The 21,057-nt window shown below is 37.1% G+C and overlaps 1 long non-coding RNA gene and 1 pseudogene across 1 annotated transcript; both read right to left on the reverse strand.

Moving 5' to 3' along the window:
• Window positions 1-2,714: 2,714 nt before the first annotated feature.
• LOC145028857 (uncharacterized) lies at window positions 2,715-3,205 on the reverse strand. Its single transcript, XR_013676220.1, has 3 exons — window positions 3,129-3,205; window positions 2,977-3,052; window positions 2,715-2,777 (listed from the first exon to the last, which is right to left on the reverse strand). It is a non-coding gene; the product is annotated as an uncharacterized LOC145028857 (long non-coding RNA).
• A 689-nt stretch (window positions 3,206-3,894) lies between these two features.
• LOC145029679 (AT-rich interactive domain-containing protein 5-like) lies at window positions 3,895-5,251 on the reverse strand (annotated as a pseudogene).
• Window positions 5,252-21,057: the final 15,806 nt, after the last annotated feature.

A 21,057-nucleotide genomic window follows, 5' to 3' on the forward strand; every position in this document is an offset into this window, starting at 1 on the left:
TGCCTCAACAATCAGATGCCCCTTCTACATGGTGAAGCACAGGTGCATCTTCCTCCCCTGACTCCACCCGTAATTTATGTATATGTATATATTTTTTAAACATCATTTATCCTGTCAACACTTGATCATAAAAAAAGAACAAAGCCTCAATAGCTATCAATGTACTAATTAAAACCCATACATTGCTGAGAAATTGAAAAGCCTTCTCGATCCCATGACTCTCTTTGATATAAAGGAAAAGGCGTATAGTCTGCACATCATTAGAATGCATATATTAATTGGTGACTAATATATTACCAACAAAAAGAAATTAAAAAAAGAAAAAGAAAAAACTTGTTACCAAGTTTGATAGATCTTCCTTAATTGAGCTGTCTGAAGATGGCAATTCTCCACTATTTACCTCAAGTTTCTCAATCAATTTTCCCGAATATAATATCACACCAAACTTATAAAAACCGTTTTAATAAAATGTTTCATGTAGAGTTAGCTGTTCCACTTCACCTTAGTTACTAAAGAGCATATGGAGACTGATATTCTCTGAATCACATCAACAACTGCTCCGGACATGATATTCTCAACATCACATCAACATCTGGCTGTAAAATCAATGAGTGTATCAAATATTTTTTTTACAGTTTTACTTTTGAAGATCATTAAGATTTGAAGATCATAACTTTGCACCACATAAAACTAGAAGATGGAGAGAGCTAGACTCCATATCCTTAACAGCCCCACCTAAGGAGATGGAGTGATCCTTTTCATTTTGATCCCATTCATCCAAATATGGAATCTCCATTTGTCAAAAACATACAATCAGAATTAACAATAATATTTTATATTAAAAATAAGGGAAAATCAATAACAAAATGAAAGTGAAAATAAAGTGAATTGACATTCTAACTTGTTTCTTGAGGATAGAGTGTGTAACTTCAAGTCCTGATTCAGCTGTTGTATTTGAAATTGTTTTTATTATAGATATTTTTTATATGGCAATGTTGTTTTTAATCTGATTCTGATGATGAGTTGCTGAACTTGGTTTCCAGGAAGTGATTGGGAAAATAGTGAATGGAACCACTTATGCTGGACTTAGAGCAAGGACAACAGGGGCATAATCACTGGTGAGTGGAGTAAATGTTACAGTCAACACAGATATGAGCTGATTCTTAGCTTTGTAAACTGTAATCTTATTGCTAACCAGAATACACTTTAGGTTGATGCATATAACTCAAAGAATTTGTTTCATTTTATAACTGATTGGAGCCACTTATGCTGGACTTTAGGTTGATGCTAATCTTTGTGATACAGTTTTCATGAATGGTGATGTTGTTTAGTTTGCTAGAAAAGTGTCCTTCAGTCATGTATTTTTAGATAGGAGTAGTTTGGGAAATCATCAAGTAAAGAGAATCAGGGACATTAGGGTCATTTTAGGCATTTTATATTAGTTAGTTTGTTATGACAGATGGTATAAGAGGGTAGTGGGAAAGAGAATCAGCCAAACTATCTTTCATAACGAATTAACTAATATAAAATGACTAAAATGCCCCTTCCCTAATAAGATTCTCTTTATTTGATGATTTCCCAAACTACCCCTATCAAAAAATATGTGACTGAAGAGGGTGCATAACAGACTTTCTGAGTGAGAACCTATACGCGAGACTAGAAGTTTAAAGTTCATTGAACTCAATATGGTGACAAAACAAGTACCTTTGGAACCTAATTTTTAAGACTTCAATAAAAAAATTGATAATTTAAGGAGTACCAGTGGTTTTCTTAAAGAGGCTAAAACCAAAACCACGCTTCGTGGGCTGCAATAAAAAATTGATAATTTAAGAACTGAAAATAATGTGACAAGATTTATAAATCTGTCAGAAAACTCATTTTTAGAAGCTTTTATAGTGATTTACAGGTGCTTTTGGAGGCTTCTCTAAATCTGCGATGTTCCCATCCATGTCCACAGAGGTATCCCGTGTATGACGATTTTTCCCTCCACCTTTTCGCAAGATATCTTTTGAGGTCTAATTCGGTTCAAGAAACAAGAACATAAATTAGTTTAAAAAACTGAAAACAGAGAAAGATTTGTGGACTACAAAAGTGTAGAAATATAATACTGAGAAGCACAAACCAGATTGGAGACAAAAGATGATAACTGTTGTGGTGGATGCTTCCACCCCCATTGCACTCGTGGGCTTGAAACAATCAATATTGCACAACACTGTCGCCTTCATTGTACCTCCAAATCTGCCATAATCATCTGCTTTTCAACAACATATAGTGCTAATAATCAACAAATGAAGTAAACAAATAAACTAATAAACAAATAAACTAATAAACGAATCGGTCTTGAGTTTTTTGTACTTGTGCTCGGCCTTCATTGACTTTTTGACTCTTGAGCAAGTAGGTTGTTAAATATGGTTTGGTCAACTTCAGTCATATTGGACTTGCCCTTGATCCCTACACTTAAAAATCAAAGTCAACGTTCTCATTTTTTTTTCTTTTACACAAATCAAGATGATTTGTACCAGGTAAATAAAAAGCTAAGTGTTGTAGATTCTTCCAGAACATTAATGATTAATATATATATATAGATTAAGATACAGAAAGCATTTGAACCTGATTTTGTGCAGTTGTAATAGTAGTCCAATGTTGTGGTCGTGTTGTAGTAGTTGAATAGTCACTTACAAAAGCAAGTGTTCTAGATTCTTCTGGAACATTAACCACAACCGAAGGTGGCAATTCTCTCATTACCCATAACACAAAACCTAAAGGTACGGATGAACCTGGACAAACATGGTATGATGAAACTATGGATTAGGGTCAAATATCCAAAAAAATAGCAATGTACTTTCATTAATTTGTTTATTATTACAAAATTCCACCCAATTTAGCAATGTCATCCAAATACAAAGCGATTAATTTCAGAAAACAAAAAGTAGAAGAAAAAATGGTGATTTATTTATTTAATATAATTTAGTTTACCTATGAAGTAGTAGACAATAAGTAAAAGAGAGGCATAGAGTCCTCCAATTCCCCGCCACTCACAATGATACAGAACCTGTGAAAATGAATGAATGCATTAAATTAAGATCTTGAGGAAAATGACTGAATGAATTAAGCACAAAAATACATACGGGTATATTTGTAAATATAGCAACGACTGAACTTGAAGTGAAACAAACAACAGAAACTATAGCAAGTCCAGCAACCTGAAAAACAGAAACAAAATTGTTTGGTAGTATAGTAATGAAAGACCTAATTACACTTTTGGTCCCTCTGTGTAATTGTAATATCGTCTTTTTATTTTATTTTTTTTGCATTTTTATTCCCTATATACGTTTTAGGTCTGTGACTTGCACAATGTTTAGAAATGGGTGTTTCATTGATTTATTTAATTTAGCATCATAAGTGGAAAGATAATCTCAAACAGAACAACATCAAGTCTTGATTGGAGCAGATTGTACATTGTAGTCTTGGAAAGACTGATGGACAAAAGTTGATGATTTCAAAAGGAATATGATAAGAGGCAGGTCACTCAATTTCTGAAAGCTAGAAACAAAATTAAATTAAAGAAACATTGGAATGATGTAAGTGTGAATGACTACTCATCGGGTATAGAGGCGGGTCACTCAATTTCTTGGCCTATGTGAAAGATAATCTAGACACAAAAATAAATAAAAAATTGAAAACCACTGTCTATTTACCACTTCAACATCATAAATATGAAGAAAGTTCAAAGTGTTACCTGGCCGGATAACCAAGAGGCAGCTTTGGGGAGACAGATGCAAGTGCAGCCTAAATTGTAAGTAGGCTAATCACCTGTCTATTATAATGTTATTACGTATGATTTATGAAGTACATAGCAGATCAATTCTTGATGTTTCAGTTTAAAACATCAGATCAGATGTTTGACTGCTTAAAAGGCACAACAATCAACAAACGTCCATGTAAGCTCACAATTGTTGATATACAAAGCAGATCAATTCTTGATGGTAGGCTAATCACCTGTTTATTATTATAAGTCAAAAGTCAAACACAATAACTTTCACATAACACAAACATAGAGAGTCATTTATTTATACATTATAATCAACATACCTTTTTGAAAGCAACAATGCCCCACGGGTTGTCAAGTTGCTCGGGTTGACCCACTCGTGATGACTAGACGTCCAGCTGGATCAGATTGGACTCGTACCTAAAAGTCATTGAGGGCAAATCAGTCATTTTAGCTGAAAATAAAGCTTGAGCATTTAGAATCAACATATATATTTACACACCTCTTCCCGTAGAAGCCATACACTTCAAAGCAATCTTTCTGTACATAACACATAAAGTAAATATAAGTCGAATGTGTGTTAATAATTTTTATAAATGTCAATGGTGTGATGTGACAATACACTTACGGTTTCCCGCACATTTATTTTCACCCAATTAGCAGGGGGCCCACGCTGGCAACCGTGGTAACAACTCTATCACATTTCAAAACAAGCAGATGTATTTATAAACAGTTAAATATTAAATATTATATGATAATTAAAAGAAAGTAACAGATATTAGCAATTAAAAACTTGATTCTTAACTGCCTAGATGTTTCCGTTCGTACAGCTTTCACTGGATGCTGCACTTCACTTGGTCTTTTTTGTTTAAGTGACCCTATAAGTCAAGGATTATGCAATTAATATTAACAAATACATTTTGGTGTTCTTAATGTTAAAACTAAAACATTCATAACAATTCTCACCATTAATGATTTTCAGACTTTTTTCGCGCTTTTGTGAATTGTTAGAATTCTTTTCCTAACAAAAACAAAGTCGATATAAATGGTAAAAAGAAAAAAACATCTAATGTTCTCTCTAAGTTTTGTTAAGCTAATATAACCTAGACTCCATCCAGATGCTCTTCTATGCGTCATTAAGGGTTCAGACTCTTGGAAATGGATAAGTTGTTGAAGAAAGTTGAAAAAAATATGGATCACTTCCCGAGGCATTGAAAAAAAATGTGAATCTTAAAACAACTATATTGAAGGGTGTTTGTAACTAAAATCTACAATCACAATTGAAAAAAAATATGAATCACAATTGTAACTAAATGTGATCGACCTCAAAATACAATTATATTGAAGGGTATTTGACCATTTCAAATACGATCACAATTGAAAAAAAATATGAATCTTAAAATAACTAGGTTGGATCAAGGGATTGCTTACTTGTGGACGACATGAATAACCTCCATCAATGATTGAACTCATTCGATCCATTTAAAAGCCTACCCTTTACCAAATCGATTGAAGACGTCATATTGAAGGGTGTTTGTAACTGAAATCTACGAGATTGATGATTTTAGTAAGCTAAGTAAACAGATGATGGAGTGTTGACATGGGGAAATATGGATTCGAGCCCTAGAAGCTAAGAAGTAAATGCATCTATGAAGCGGGGTACTTGCAATCGATTTGTTGGATGTGTTGGTCCGATTTTTAAGAAGATTTTGTGTAGTCCGGAGAAAAGCGCTAGTTCTTCCAAAGTTTGGGAGGATGGATCAATGTAACGGGGCTTAGGTCGCCGACAAGGAGAAGCGAGCATGAGATCACTAGACCTGAGGTTGCCGACATGGTGAGGTTGTTGGCAAGGTGATGTAGCCGACAAGGTGAGGCGAGGTGATCATGTGAGATTGTCGATCGTTGTAGAGGCAGAGCACCGAGAACGGTCATCTTTCATCAGAAGTCGACAGCGGTGGGAGACACTAGGAAGGGTCGAATAAGCAGCAGATGGCGGAAGGTGAATCGAGGTTTGAGAAACGAGAGAGAAGAAAGAAAGAAAGAAAGAAAGAAAGAAAGGGGGTTTCAGCGGGGATGAGCTAGGATTTTCAGCTGGTGGAAACAAAGCGGGCTTTTTAATTTTTGGATTTCATTTCCCCCTCGGATGAAACGCGCGTTTCATTAAAATTTATAAAGCGACATGGTGAGACGACACATTTTATTTAAGGTGCCCTCCGTGTTTTTTTTTATTAGACACTAATTTTAGGGCACACAAAAATGCGTGTTCTCTATGCTTAATATTTTGGAAAACTGACATCAAATTTTAGGGCACGTACAAATGCGTGTCCTCTATCAGCGCGTGTCATTGATTTCACGTCGTAAAATGCTATTTTTTTCGTAGTGGAATAAAATATTTTAAGACAGAAATGTTGGAATAGTGTCTAAGGCTACAACTATATTTGGCAAGTATTTGACCCGGTTGTGCATGGTCCTTTTGGGTTGCCTTCACCATAGCAACTTGACAGGATGATTTATAATGAGAGAAGGAATATTATTATTATATTATAAGTATAATATAAGGAACAATAATATTATTGTTTGATTGATATAAGTCATAAATTAATTAGGAATTAATTTGGTGACTTAAAGAGATTAATTAAACATAGGGGTATAAACTGTCAATTGTTTGATAGTTACACTTTGGGCTGTAAATCCTCTAAAGTTAAGGGGTGGACGAATTCTAGGGCTTAGGATAGCCATAAATTCGTCCAAGGGCTTATCTTGAAAGGGATTTGGATTTCTTTGAGTAATAGTTATCCAGCTAGGGTTTTAGAGTGAAACTCTAGGAGCCTTACAAGTATAAATAGACCCCATGGGCAAGGGAAATCGGCACTTGTGCTATTGGAAGGTTACCCTGGCCAATTTCTTCCCTCTCCTCTCTCACATATCATCCTCTTGCTATTTGGTGTTTGTAAGCCATTAGAGGAGTGACATTTGTGACTATAAAGCTCCAAGAACAAGAAGATCAAACAAGTGTTTTGAGGTAAGCTTCTAACTCTGGTTTTGTATTGTTCTTATACTCAATTAGCCATTAGAAGTCTTGGATTCAATGTATGTTCAATTAGAGAAACCTAGATCCAAGAATTAGGGTTTGCATGTGCACATAGGAATGTTCATATGGCCAAAACCCATCAGTGGTATCAGAGCCTTGTCTGGTTTCTATTGAATTGATACTTTGATTGCTTGTTTGTTGCTGAAAAATTCGTTTTTCTGTTCTTTGCCTTCTCTACTCGGTGAGTCCCATGGTGGTACTCGGCGAGTAGGCTTATCTCGGTGAGTCCATCTGGGTACTCGGCGAGTTCAAGCATCAGAATGTGATGACTTCGGGATTTCTTGCTGTTTATCTTATGGAAACTTACCTTTTTCATATTAGATCAACCCTAATCTGATTTTTTGATATATATGACTATAATCTTGATCTAATTAAAGATATTTATCAATTAATAAAATATTTAATTTCCTTATATGATAATTAATTAAATTATTTTATTTTAATTGGTAAATTGTTTTGCAAGAAATCATTAAATAAATCAAATATGGATACTTATGTTAATCTGAATTATTTGTTATTTGATCCTCTATGTTTTAAATATTTAAAACTTGCCCTCAAGTTTTGAAATTTATATTTTGTGATTAAAAGTTTAATTTTAGGAAAATTTAAATTTCAAACCCTAGAATTTTACAAGTTTAAAATTCAACCCTATACTAATATAATATTACAAGACTAATATATATATATATATATATATATATATATATATATATATATATATATATATATGATTAAAATGCTAGTCTTACCGTTAGTAGGCCTCATTCACGAAGCCGATCTATAAGGTGGGTATAAGGTTGCTGCCTATAAAATGACGCTTAATGGGTGAACACTCTCACCCACCGCTTACTTGATTGGTGGAGGGTCGTTAGGGTAGGATAGGGCAACTCTCTCTCCTCATTAATAAGTATAATGAATCTATAAAGTAACTACATGTTTTCAAAATTTCCCAATCTTAGTTACTTTAGGAAAAGTGAATGCAATCCCATGAAATTACACTTTGCACCATTGCTAAGAAGTTAGTGGAGCGTGTGTGGTTTACCGGCACACTAATTGGTTCTAAGCAAAGGTGGCAAAGGGTGATTCATTGTTTATCATAGTTCAATGGAGCGTGTGTGGTTTACCGGGACGTCAAATAGGTGATTGTTACAATGAAGGCACCATGTGAATTTGCATGGTAATTCACACCCACTTTGTGATCCTCGGTATCCCAGTCACAAACAAGAGGGGCATATCGAGATTTAAACATGCCATTGAAAAGTTTCAATGTATCTCATCTAAACCTAGGAATTCTCAATACATTTAGACTTAAAGTTATGTTTTATGGTGGAGTATTAGTGAATCGTCATTCACTTACCTTCAAAATGTTTGCATGTTAGATTACGGTATCCCTTTTCTAATGTGTAAATATTGTTGTTGGATCCTAGCCCCAATTTTTCTTATTGGGTAAGTATTAGGGATTCAAATTCTAATCTATCTTTGTCCTTTCTATTTATAGATGTCGAACGCAAACCACGCTGCTGCTAGTTCATTCACAATGATGAGCCTTTGTCAAAAGGTCACTTTCGATGGGACAAACTTTAGTGAATGGATAAGATACATTCGCACGATTGCTCATTATGAAGACAAGGAGTATGTCCTCGATGAGAAGCTCGAGAAGATCAATCCAGAAATCGTTACTCCGGCTGAAATCACCGCTTTTGAAACTCATGAGCATGATGCAACGAAGGTACATTGCATCATGATAGCCACCATGAACTCCGAATTCAGAAAGTCCTATGAGGACATGTACCCGTAGGTGATGCACCAAGACTTGTTGGAGCGATACCACCAAAACGCGAGACAAGAGCGTTATGAGATTTTCACTAACATGATTTCCGCTAAGATGGGTCATGGAGAGTCTCTTACCGTGCACCTGCAAAAGATGCATAGGTATGTAGACCGTCTTCGCAAGTTGAATGTTGACTTTGGGGAAGACTTGGCGATCGACATGGGGCTTCACTCTTTGCCTCCAAGTTACAATCAATTTAGGATGACCTACCACATGAACAAAGAAGAGGTCACCCTAAGCAAGCTCCAAGGTCTCTTGAGGGTTGCTGAGAGCAACTTCAAGGACAAGTCTGTTGCACCAACTCCCAATCCACCGCATGCTCCTGTTTTGACCATTGAGCAAGGAAGGGGAAAGAAGAGGAAGGCTTAGTCTAAGAACCATCGCAAGGTTAAGCCCCGAGATGGTGCCTCTTCTAGTGGGACCAAAGTTGATCCTGCCAAACCCTGTCCTAACCCTAAGGAGGCAGACTGCCATCATTGCCATAAAATAGGGCATTGGAAGAGAAGCTGCTGTCACACCCCAAAACCGAGAACGGCGGAAACGTTCTGGGGCGGAGGACGTCATGTAATGTATCACAACAATGCAAAGTAGTAAACAAGCAATAACATCATCCATTGCTTTAATAGTATAATTTTAATTACATTTGAGTTCTTTCATAGTATAATTCTACAAAATGAATATTCAAAAATAAAAGACGAGTCTTGATTGCTCCGTCTTCACAGAACCTGGTAGTCATACCTGTCTATCCGTATCCTGGGAATACAAGTTATTTTGAAAGCGAGTATCAGCAATAAAGCTGGTGAATTCATAAGTATTTATGTGACTTTGATTTGTAAAGCTGTAATTGAAAGACCTGTAAATGTTTTCGAAGGAAAGTTTGTACCAATGAACATGTTTGTAAATATCTGTAAACGTTTGAAAAACTCTAGAAAATCCCATATTTTCTACTAGTGTAAAATGTAGCCTTCTACCAAGACCCGACTGTTTTGAATGTTTGCTTCAGAAATCCAATATTTGTTTGTAAGTGAGTGGTAGTTTAAAAGTCCCAAAATGAACTACCATGATGTTTTTCATGTCATAAAATAGTAGATTTGTGTACAATTATAATCGCTAAGATATATGAAAACTCCGTAAATCAACGTGTTTTTAATACTCCATGTGAGTTTTATAACCATACTATTGACACTGATGGCCTGTAACAACGTTCTTCAGGCATTGGAATGTTATGACATTTGTCACCCCAGACCTGCCGGTCTAACTGTAGCTAACAGTTTAGGTGCAGGCTTGTCAATCCCGTATAGATCTATACACAAGTATCACGCTCCCCCTCCAAGGGATTATGGTATATAATACAGGACTTAAAATTCATACATAAATGTACGTTGAAGTTTGAATATCTCACAACTTAGTATAAAACAGATTTGCGTATGAAAATGTCCATTTGTTTTTATATGAAAATACCTTCTTGATATGGCACTTATAGTATATAAAATGTTACGAATATCTAGTATACTATCTCATGAAATTGTATTCCTTGAAATGGTATGTCTCGAAGTTGTATGCTTTTGTAATTGTATGTCCTAAGATTGTATGTCTTTTAATTGTATATGATTGTATCTCTTCGCATAGTATGTAATGTATTTGTATAGACTCATGAATAGATTGAATCTTGTATGAATCCTGGTACTTGGAATGGTAAATAGTATATCTTAACTATACCTATTATAGTTACTAGTAGTGTGTGTGTATCATCGAAATATGCCTTTGTTACCCAAAGGTATTCAACCAACTGAATAGAAAAGTTTTATGTCTATATCTGTATACATGAGATATATATATATATATATATATATATATATATACATATATATAACCATGCGTGTTTAGGTGTGCATTTGACAAATAAAATATAAAAGAAGTTTTGTATAACTTTTGAGAAGTTTAATAAATAATAAGAAGTGGTGACTTGATGTCAGTTTATAAAACGGTTTGAAAGTAGTTTGTTTGACAAGAATAATTTTAAGTATAAGAAGACCTTTGTTTGAAATACGATTCTAATGGTGTTTGAAAGGAAATAGAATGTATGTAAGATAGTTTGATAAAGAGTTTTTAACATGTAAAAATGTTTGTCGTAAACTATTATAGTTTTTCCAAAACTTCGTTTCATTTGTATAGTAAACCTTAGTGTGATGCTCACTTGTATTGTAATGTGTAACTTTTTGTGATGACATAAATGAACACATGTACTCAAGGTACAAATAAACCGTTTGATTCGTATACGTATAACCACCTATTTAATTTCAACGGATAATATGATATCGTGTTATGTTTTCCGTACGAAGGATTTCATACATATGTTTTACTTGATAAAAATGAGTATTTAGTGAATCTTTGAGTTACACACGATAATAATCATGTGTTTACTTGTATTCCCCCCTTAAAAGTGTATATTAAAACAATATTGATAACACATTTAAAAATGTAGATTATAGGGGTATGAACTCACCGAAGAAAGTGCGTGATTTGAAGAAAACGACATTTTCCCGGGCGGCACCTCGACCAGAGAGTGACGAGATTCTCGGGAATCTCGGGGCTTCGGACTTTCTTCGGGGCTCGAGTGCGGAAATCGAGGTCTTCGGGACAACTTCTAGTGCTTGGAAGTGTGTGAGAGTAATTGGAGATTTGAGAAAGTGTGTCTAAAACTCGAAGCTTATGCCATCTATTTATAGTGCTGGGGGCGTGAGTACGCGGGGCGTAATTTTGGAGTACACGGGGCGTACTCACTTACGCAGCGTGTACCTCGTTACGCTGGGCATAAGAATGCGTCATGGATTACGACTCCTGGCTAGCTAAGAGTAGAGTGGGCGGGCCGATGGGACTCGACTCTGGGTCTAGTACGCGGGGCGTACTCCCAGAGAACGCGGGGCGTAATCCGGCCTGTCCTCTTCTAAATTCCGTAACTTTCGCGTATGAGCTTCGTTTTTGACGTTCTTTATATCCACGCGAAGGTGAGAAAATACTCCACAACTTTCATTTAGACTCCGTCGGCTAATTTTGACTTTATTTTTAATTATATTTTAATTAATGGGTCGAGACACGATAACTTCGTTAAAAATCCGTAACTTCTTTATCCGGAGTCCATTTTCATCAGACTTTTTATGGTTATACTCCTATTGTCAGCTCTCCAACTTTCATTCAGGTTGTGTCGGCTAAAGATCGCTCGATCTCTGTTTCGAGTTTTTAGCTGTCTACTGCTAGGTTAGAAACTTCGGAAAACCATAACTTCCTTATACGAAGGCAGATTTGGGCGTTCTTTTTATGCATGATCACGGTTTAACGTAATCTACGATTTTTGTTTAGATATCTAAGGCTAAAAATTATTGTATCGAAACTTTGCGTTTTACGTCTATTAGCGTTACCGGCTTTCGCTGTGAATTTTAGATTGGTCATAACTTCTTTGTTATAACTCGGATTTTTGTGTTCTTTATATGTACGAAAACCTTGATACGATTCCTACCACTTTATTTACCCCAAATATGATTTTAGGAAAGTTAAATTTTGGCTTAAATTTGACTGGCTATTGTCTCAAAATATCGGGTTGTCACAGCTGCCTAGAGTACCTGCAAGCCATCAAGGAAGGAAAGATCAAGCCGTCTTTCGCAAGTATATACACAATCAAATCTAACGATTCATCTCACGATATTTCTTGGGTTCTTGATACCGGTTGTGGTTACCACATTTGTTCTAATGTGCAGGGACTAAGAAGAAATAGAGACGTGGAGCATGGAAGAATAAATCTAATCATGGGGAACAGAGGATCGTCGCCTGTGACCAAGATTGGAGTGTATTCTTTAGTGCTTAGGAATGGTTTAGTTTTAGATTTGAACAATTGTTGCTATTCGCCAGAAATGGCTAGAAACATCATTTCATTTCATGGTTTGTTTATACAAGGTTTTAGATTTTCTTTTAATAATGAGAATGGTTCTATTTTGGCTTATCTAAATGGTGTCTTTTATTTTGAAGCTATACCATGTAATGGAATTTATGAAACCGTTATGATTGTAGATAACTTAGGAAATGATGTTTTATGCATGGATTCTTCCAATAGTATGGATAGAGCATCCTTGTGGCATTGTCGTCTTGGACATGTCAACAAGAAGCGCATAGCCCAACTCCAAAAGGATGGAGTGTTGGAGTCATTCGACCTTAGGGAAAATGACACATATGAGTCTTGTTTGCTTGGAAAGATGACTAAGTCACCTTTCACAAGTACGTGTGAAAGGGGTGAGGGTCTATTGGACTTAATACATTCCGATGTATGTGGACCATTTAGATCAACCACGAAGGATGGGAACCGCTTCTATGTGACTTTTACCGATGACTATAGTAGATATGGGTATATCTACTTAATCAAGCAAAAGTCAGAAACTTTTGAAAAGTTCAAAGAGTTCAAGAATGAAGTGGAGAATCAATTGGGCAGGAAAATCAAGATGTTTCGATCCGATCGAGGAGGAGAGTACCTAAGTCTTGAATTCCACAATTATCTCAAGGAGTGTGGAATAGTTTCACAATTGACGTCACCTAGGACTCCACAATTGAATGGTGTGGCAGAAAGGCATAATCGAACCTTGTTGGACATGGTTCGCTCTATGATGAGTCGTGATTCACTACTTATCTCTTTTTGCGGGTACGCCTTAGAGACTGCCGCCCATATCCTTAACCGAGTCCCTACTAAGAAGGTTGCCAAAACACCTCATGAGGTGTGGACAGGGAAAGCTCCCTCGTTGGCACATATCAAGGTTTGGGGTTGTGAGGCTGTCGTAAGACGAGATACTCACGACAAGCTCTAACCTCGTAGTGAGCGATGTATTTGTTGGAATATTGTCTAAGGCTATAACTATATTCGGTGGTGCATGGTCCTTTTGGGTTGCCTTCACCATAGCAACTTGAAGGATGATTTGTTAAGAGAGAGTAAATATTATAAGGAATAATATTTAGCTATTTGATTAATATAAGTTATAAATTAATTGGTATTAATTTGGTGACTTAAAGAGATTAATTAAATAAGAGGGTATACACTGTCAATTGTTTGATAGTTAGACTTTAGACTGTAAATCCATTAAGATGGACCTTGGAAGGATTCTAAGAGCTTTAGGATAGCTCAAATCGTCCATATGGTTATCTATGGAATGGATTTGGATAGCCTTAAGAGAAGATTATCCAATTAGGGTTTAAGGTGAAACCCTTAAGGAGTCTAATATTATAAATAGGCCCTTGGGATGGGGAATTCGTGTACAACCTTACACAACCTTAAGCAAGGATACTCTGGCCGAATTCCTCCCCTCTCCACTCTCCTAAATCATCTTGCTTGCTATTGGTGTTTGTAAGCCATTAGAGGAGTGACAATTGTGACTCTAGAAGCTCCAAGACAACAAGATCAACAAGGAACTCAAAGGTATGATTCTAGATCTGTTTCATCATTGTTGTTTAACCTAATTAGCTATTAGAAGTCTTGGATTCAAAGCATGTTTATTAGAAAGCCTAGATCCAAGCAATAGGGTTTTGCATGCGCACATAGGAAAGTTCTTATGGCTAAAACCCAACAGTGGTATCAGAGCCTAGATTGGTTTTCTTTAAATTGTTGCTTGAATAACTGAAACAAACCTGCAAAATTCGAATTTTTGGGTTTTAAGTCACTGACTCGTCGAGTTCCAAGGTGGACTCGTCGAGTAGGCTTGACTCGGCGAGTCCCCTTGTGCACTCGGCGAGTCCAGGCGTCAGGAATGGCCAGATTCGGGATTTCTTTGTGTTTATCTTATCCAAACTTTCCATAAACTAATTAGATCAATATAAATCCGATTTTTTGATAAATATAAGTGTTATCTTGATCTAGTTAAAGGTAATTATCAACTAATTAAATATTTAATTTCCTTATATGATAATTAATTAATTATTTTGATTATTTTGGTAATTATCTTCAAAGAAATCAAAGATAAATCAAATAAAGATAATTAAGATATTAATTGTTAATTGAAATTATTTGTTATTTGATCCTCCATGTTTTAAATGTTTAAAACCTACCCTAAAGTTTTGAAATTTATATTTGTGATTAAAAGTTTTAATTTAGACAACTTAAATTTCAATCCCTAAATTTTAAAAAGTTTAAAATACAACTCTATACTAATATGATATTAATAGTATAATATATATATATATATATATATATATATATATATATATATATATATATATATATATATATATATATATATATATGTATAACTAAATGCTAGTCTTACCGTTAGTAGGCCTCATTCACGAAGCCGATCTATAAGGTGGGTATAAGGTTGCGGCCTATAAAATAGCGCTTAATGGGTGTACACTCACACCCACCGCTTGCTTGATTGGTGGAGGGTCGTTAGCCGAACGGGTAGGATAGGGCAACCTCATCCTCTCATTAAAAGTATAATAAGAAATACGAAGTAACTAAACTTTCTTTTAAAATTTCCCAATCTTAGTTACTTTAGGAAAAGTGAATTGATGCAATCCCATGAAATTACACTTTGCACCTTGCTAAGATGTTAGTGGAGCGTGTGTGGTTTACCGGCACACTAATTGGTTCTAAGCGAAGGTGGCAAAGGGTGATTCATTGTTTATCATAGTTCGATGGAGCGTGTGTGGTTTACCGGCACATCGAATAGGTGATCGTTACAATGAAGGCACCATGTGAATTTGCATGGTAATTCACACCCGCTTTGTGATCCTCGGCATCCCAGTCACAAACAAGAGGGGCATATCGAGATTTAAACATGCCATTGAATAGTTCAATGAATCTCATCCGAACCTAGGAATTCTCTAAGACACTTAGGACTAATAGTTTAGGTTTTGTGATGGAGAATTAGTGAATCGTCATTCACTTACCTTCAATTTATTTGCGTATTAGATTACGACATCCCTTTTCTAGTATGTAAATGTTATTGTTGGATCCTAGCCCTAATTTTCTTATTGGGTGATAATTAGGGATTCTTATTCTAATCAATCTTTGTCCTTTCTATAGATGTCAAACGCAAACAACGCTGCTGCTAGTTCTTTCACGTTGATGAGGCTTTGCCAAAAGGTCACCTTCGATGGAACGAACTTTGGCGAATGGATAAGATACATTCGCACCATTGCTCGCTATGAGGATAAAGAGTATGTCCTCGACGAGAAGCTCGAGAAAATCAACCCCGAAGTTGCTACTCCCGCCGAAATCACCGCTTTTGAAACTCATGAGCGAGATGCAACGAAGGTACATTGCATCATGATCGCCACCATGAACTCCGAATTCCAAAAGTCCTACGAGGACATGTATCCATACGAAATGCATCAAGACTTGTTGGAGAGGTACCACCAAAATGCAAGACAAGAGCGTTACGAGATCTTCACTAACATGATTTCCGCCAAAATGGGTCATGGAGAATCTCTTACCGTGCACTTGAAAAAGATGCAAAGGTATGTCGACCGCCTTCGCAAGTTAAATGTTGACTTCGGCGAAGATTTGGCGATCGACATGGTGCTTCACTCTTTGCCTCCGATGTATAATCAATTTAGGATGACCTACCACATGAACAAAGAGGAGGTCACTCTAAGTAAACTCCAAGGTCTCTTGAGGGTTGCTGAGAGCAATTTCAAGGACAAGTCTGTTGCACCAACTCCCAATCCATCCGCTGCTCCTGTCTTGGCTATTGGTCAAGGGAAGGGAAAGAAGAGGAAAGCTTCTTCAAATAACTATCGAAAGGTGAAAGCCCGAGATGGTTCCTCTTCTAGTGGGACCAAAGTTGATCCCTCTAAGCCCTGCTCTAACCCGAAGGAGGCAGAGTGCCACCACTGCCACAAGATAGGACATTGGAAGAGAAGCTTCCCGGATTACCTGCAAGCCATCAAGGAAGGAAAGATCAAGCCATCTTTCGCAGGTATATATGCAATCAAATCTAACGATTCTAATCATGCTATTTCTTGGGTTCTTGACACCGGTTGTGGTTATCACATTTGTTCTAATGTGCAGGGACTAAGAAGAAGTAGGGATGTGGAGCAAGGAAGGATCAATCTAATCATGGGGAACAGAAGATCGTCGCCTGTGACCAAGATTGGAGTGTATTCTTTAGTGCTTAAGAATAGTTTAGTTTTGGATTTGAACAATTGTTGCTATTCGCCAGAAATGGCTAGAAACATCATTTCATTTCATGGTTTATATAGACAAGGATTTAGAGTTTTTTTTAATAATGAGAATGGTTCTATTTTGGCTTATCTAAATGGTGTCTTTTACTTTGAAGCTATACCATGTAATGGAATATATGAAACTGTTATGATTGTTGATAACTTAGGAAATGATGTTTTATGCATGGATTCTTCCAATAGTATGGATAGAGCATCCTTGTGGCATTGTCGTCTTGGACATGTCAACAAGAAACGCATAGCCCAACTCCAAAAGGATGGAGTGTTGGAGTCATTCGACCTTAGGGAAGATGACATATGCGAGTCTTGTTTACTTGGAAAGATGACTAAGTCACCCTTCACGAGTACTTGTGAAAGGGGTGAGGGACTATTAGACCTAATACATACCGATGTATGTGGACCTTTTAGATCAACCACGAAGGATGGGAACCGCTTCTACGTGACTTTTACCGATGACTATAGTAGATATGGGTATATCTACTTAATCAAGCAAAAGTCAGAAACCTTTGAAAAGTTCAAAGAGTTCAAGAATGAAGTGGAGAATCAATTGGGCAGGAAAATCAAGATGCTTCGATCCGATCGAGGAGGAGAGTACCTAAGTCTTGAATTCCACGATTATCTCAAGGAGTGTGGAATAGTTTCGCAATTGACGCCTCCTAGGACACCGCAGTTGAATGGTGTGGCAGAAAGGCGTAATCGAACCTTATTGGATATGGTTCGCTCTATGATGAGTCGTGCTTCACTACCTATCTTCTTTTGGGGGTATGCCTTAGAGACTTCCGCCCATATCCTTAACCGAGTCCCTACTAAGAAGGTTGCCAAAACACCTCACGAGATGTGGACGGGGAAAGCTCCCTCGTTGGCACATATCAAGGTTTGGGGTTGCGAGGTTTTCGTAAGACGAGATACTCACGACAAGCTTGAACCTCGAAGTGAGCGATGTATTTTCATCGGCTACCCGCAAACTTCCTTTGGATATCTCTTCTATAGACCGAAAGATAATGTTATCTTTGTTGCGAGGAGAGGAGTTTTTCGAGAGCGAGAACTCATAAGCCAAGGAGACAGTGGGAGGCAAATCGAACTTGAAGAGATTCAAGAATCGATAGATGAAGGAACCTCTACCGCTGGCATTCAACCCGAGGAGGAAACTCCGGTTGAACCGATTGACGAATCCTTACCTCTTAGACGTTCCGATAGAGTTAGAGTTCATCCCCAGTTCTATGGTTTTCATATTACTACCGAAGGGGACACGTATATTAGTGATGGTACACTAGTAAATCTTGATGAACCTAATAGCTATAAGGAAGCCATGGCAGGCCCGGAGTCTGCGAAATGGAAAGAGGTGATGGATAGCGAGATCCAATCCATGTACGATAACCAAGTTTGGAATTTGGTTGATTACGTGCCCGAACGTAAGACCGTAGGGTGCAAGTGGATCTTCAAGAAGAAGATCGACGTGGATGGGAACGTACACACATATAAGGCGCGATTGGTTGCGAAGGGCTTTACTCAAACTCCCGGAGTTGACTATGATGAGACCTTCTCACCAGTTGCGAAGATTAAATCTATTAGAGTGATGCTAGCAATTGCCGCATTTCATAATTATGAGATTTGGCAAATGGATGTCAAGACCGCTTTCCTTAACGGAAAGTTGGCTGAGGATGTTTACATGGCTCAGCCAGAGGGGTTTGTGGATCCGAAGCATCCGAATAGAGTGTGTAAGCTTGAGAAGTCCATTTATGGACTTAAGCAAGCATCTCGCAGATGGAATCTTTGCTTCGATGAGAAAGTCAAAGAGTTTGGATTTGTACGAAGCGAAGATGAATCTTGTGTATATGTCAAAGCCAGTGGGAGTATAGTAAGCTTCCTCGTTCTATATGTCGATGACATATTACTCATAGGAAACGACATCCCGACTCTGCAGGAGGTTAAGTCCTGGCTCGGGAAGTGCTTCGCTATGAAGGACCTCGGAGAGGCTTCTTACATTTTGGGAATAAGGATAGTAAGAGAAAGAAGTAAGAGACTAATTGGACTTAGTCAGAATACTTACTTGGAAAAGGTACTAAAACGTTTTAGTATGGAAAACTCAAAGAAGGGAGAACTACCGATACAAGGAAATGCCAAGTTGAGTAAGACTCAAAGTCCGAGTACCGAAGCTGAGATAGCAGAAATGAGCTGAGTACCATACGCTTCCGCAGTTGGCTCAATCATGTACGCTATGACTTGTACTCGCCCTGATGTAGCCTTCGCTTTGAGCATGGTTAGCAGATATCAAGGGAACCCTGGCAAAGCACATTGGATTGCGGTGAAGAACATCCTTAAGTACCTTCAGAGGACGAAAGAATGGTTCTTAGTCCTTGGAGGGAGTGATGACTTAAAGGTGCGAGGGTATAGTGACGCCAGCTTTCAGACCGACAGGGACAACTATCGTTCGCAGTCGGGCTGGGTTTTTACCCTAAATGGAGGAGCAGTAACATGGAAAAGTTCCAAGCAGGAAACCGTAGCTGATTCAACGTGCGAATTAGAGTACATCGCAGCGAGCGAAGCGTCGAAGGAGGCAATATGGCTGAAGAACTTCATCGGTGATCTTGGAGTTGTGCCGGCCATAAAGGAGCCCATGGAGATTTTCTGTGATAACGAAGGTGCGGTTGCCTTGACCAAGGAACCGAGGGATCATGGTAGATCTTGACATATCGACAGAAAATATCACTTCATTAGACATCGTGTAGAAGAAGGACAACTCGTAGTGAAGAGGATATCATCAGAAGATAACCCAGCAGATCCGCTTACGAAGGGACTGAGTAGGGTTAAGCACTTGCAGCATGCTAGGAGCATTGGGCTGAAGGATGATATTAGCATAGATTAGATAGTATTAGAAACGTATAATAGATAAATGTAATTAACATTTGATGATTAAATAAAGGAGTTTTATTTATGAGTAAAGTTACTATCACATGTTAGTTGTTTAACTATTGTTTCACTTTGCATGTTTTGACTTCCAGAATAATTGAGTTTATTAGGAATAATCGAATTATTCAAATGGTCCACAATCGTTCATATGTTGGGAGTAGATATGAATGAAGATTGTCGTGAATTGCTGTGTAGAGTGTCTAAATGGTGTTAGACATGGCAAGGGTTGCTGCAACGTTCATGAGTGCTTATGAACTGGTTTTGAGCATTGGAATAAACTCGCGCTTGCTGGAATCACCTTATGGAATACGATATAAAAGGTGATCGCAAGACGATAATATCATATGGTCTTAAAACCTAGATATATGGTTTATTATTTGTTAATTGATTGTGCATTGATAATGCGAAAACGCATCAGTAACTTGATGTTATAAAACGCATTGTTGTGTATAGTTGGTTAATGAATAAGTAAATGCATATAAGTCAAAGTTTATCTGTTACGTTTATCCTAAGAGGTTAAAAGCAATATCTCGGCCGCTCGATGATATGATTTGACTTATGTGCCGGGCCCGGTCAGAACTGAATTGATGTGTTCGATTAAGTTCTATGTCAAATGAATCGGAGATCGAGAAATCTAAATGCTCGACTAACCATTCCATAGGATTGTCAGCATGATATCTAACAGAGGACTGTACGATCCCTTATCTAAAGGACAAGATTGATTAGATCAGAGTTGACAGCGTCTTTGAGAGCTACAATTGCAAACCGTATTGTACTTGTATAGTTACTAGACTTATCCAAGTGGGAGACTGTTGGAATAGTGTCTAAGGCTATAACTATATTCGGTGGTGCATGGTCCTTTTGGGTTGCCTTCACCATAGCAACTTGAAGGATGATTTGTTAAGAGAGAGTAAATATTATATGGAATAATATTTAGCTATTTGATTAATATAAGTTATAAATTAATTGGTATTAATTTGGTGACTTAAAGAGATTAATTAAATAAGAGGGTATAAACTGTTAATTGTTTGATAGTTAGACTTTAGACTGTAAATCCTTTAAGATGGACCTTGGACGGATTCTAAGAGCTTTAGGATAGCTCAAATCGTCCATATGGTTATCTATGGAATGGATTTGGATAGCCTTAAGAGAAGATTATCCAATTAGGGTTTAAGGTGAAACCCTTAAGGAGTCTAATAGTATAAATAGGCCCTTGGGATGGGGAATTCGTGTACAACCTTA

Source organism: Lactuca saligna, chromosome 2, assembly GCF_052625555.1.
Source record: "Lactuca saligna cultivar CGN05327 chromosome 2, ASM5262555v1, whole genome shotgun sequence".
In the NCBI taxonomy this organism is placed as follows: Eukaryota; Viridiplantae; Streptophyta; class Magnoliopsida; order Asterales; family Asteraceae; genus Lactuca; species Lactuca saligna.